We start from the raw sequence: 2,228 nt of genomic DNA, 5'->3' as shown, positions 1-2,228 counted from the left end.
ACTATGGATAACCTTGTGTGATAGCGAGGCTTTCTGTACCAACATGGTATCTGTAAGAAGATATGGGCGCAGCTAACCTGTCAAGCAGATCGCAGCTCCGTGACCTCCTTTGGAGATGCAGCTGAGATAAATGGTTCTCTAGAGGCTAGCCTCTTCTCTCTCCCCTTTCACCTTCCTGCTGGCAAGCCACTCTGACACCTGCTAGAGCCACCGCCATTGGATCCAGACTTTGTACTCATAAACCTGTGATCTACCTACATTCTGCATTATTGAATGTGGTGGTGTGAGTCTGATGAGAGACTTATGGGCTAGTACCAAACTTATGGACTTGAGTTTGGCTGCGCTGGGATGTTTTCCTGATATATAAAGCATCTTGATATAAACCTCTTTCTTACATATGTATGTGTGTCACTGGATTTGTTTCTCTATCAACCCGGCTTAACACACCTTGAAAGAATGAGAATCCTGGAACGCTTGCCTGTGTTAATGTGCAGCTTGTACATGGACCAAGAGGCAGTTGTGTGACCAGGACAAGGGAACCCTGCATGGTTCAAAATTAGGAAAAATACACTCAGGTTGTCAGGGTTGCATCTTCTCACTGTATTTATTCAATCTTTGTGCTGAGCAAATTATCATCAGAGAAGCTGACTTATATGAAGAAGAATGTGGCAGCAGGACTGTAGGAAAGCTTATTAACAACCTGTGATGTTCCAGTAGAACAACCTTGCTTGCTGAAAGTGAAGAGGATTTGAGGCACATGTTGAAGATCAAAGATTGCAGCCTTCAGTATGAATTGTGACTCAATGTAAAGAAGACCAAAATCCTCACAACTGGTATAATAGGTAAAATCATGATAAGTGGAGCAAAGGTCAAAGTTGTAAAGAATTTCTCTTGTTTGGGTCCACAATCAGTGCTCATAGAAGAAGCAGTCAGGAGATCAAAAGATGTGTTACATTAGTTAAATCTGCTGGACAAGATCTCTTTAGAGTATGGAAAAGCAAGGATGTTACTTTGAGGATTAAAATGCACTGGAACCAAGTCATTGCATTTTGCATTGCTTCATATACATGTGAAAGCTGGACATTGAGTAAGGAAAATGGAAGAATGCAGTGGTTCTCAACCTTTCTAATGCCACAACACTGTAATGCAATTCCTCTTGTTGTAGTGACTCCCCCCACCCCCCAACCATTATTTTCGTCGCTACTGTTAGGAATTGGGTTGAGAACTGCTGAAGAATGGATGAATTTCAATGGTGGTTCTGGAGAAAATAATAAATATACCATGGACTGCTATAAGGACATACAAACCTCTTGGCAGAAGTACGGCCAGAATGCTCCTTAAGAGTCAAAGACCACAAGACTTCATCTTACATATTTTAGGCATATTGTCAGGAGATAACAGTCTCTGGAGAAAGATATCATACTGGGTAAAGTGGAGGGGAGCAAAAAATAGGAAGGCCCTCAAGAAGATGGATTAACACAGCGGCCGCCACAATGAGCTCAAGCGTAGGAACCATTGAGGATCGTGCAATCATTCTGTTGTGCGTGGGTTTGCCGTGGGTAGGGAACTGACTTGATGACACCTACCAGCAGCAAAAATACCCAAAGTAGTTTTCTCAGCTAGTCCTATCTTTATTACTAAAATATCTTCTCATAATTTTATCTTAAAATATCCTCTCTTATAATATATATGGTAAAGAAAAGAGATTCAAAGTAAAATAAGATTTTTGTCACTATTTGTCCAAAAGCCTTTTTCTTGTGTATTATTCTAAAATATTCCAATCAGATACAAAACCCCAAGCCAACTCAAATTTACTGCCATTGTGCCAATTTTCACTCTACATAGTGTTTCTGCAGCTATAAATCTTTATGTTCACAGATTGTCCCATCTTTCTCCTGAAGAGAAGCTAGTGGGTTTGAACCTCTGACTCTGGTTAGCACTGTTATGGTTGATACAAATACATAACACATATACAAATTTATACACATTGAAACACATTCATAGCTTTATATAGTATGTAATGTTCTAGCATATTATCTGCGCCCATTGCCACAGAACTGATTCTCAATGACAGAGTGAAATTGCTCCCTAGGTTTCCAAGAGGGTAAATTCTATGAAAGCAGACAGCCTTATCTTTCTCCCTTGGGAGATGTGTGGGTTTGAACCATAGACCTTGTTTTTCTCATCCTAACATTTCATCTACTCTCAATAGTGTTCACCAATTCATT

This window comes from Tenrec ecaudatus, chromosome 4, assembly GCF_050624435.1.
Source record: "Tenrec ecaudatus isolate mTenEca1 chromosome 4, mTenEca1.hap1, whole genome shotgun sequence".
Lineage (NCBI taxonomy): Eukaryota > Metazoa > Chordata > Mammalia > Afrosoricida > Tenrecidae > Tenrec > Tenrec ecaudatus.
Note: the sequence above shows the minus strand (reverse complement) of the source record.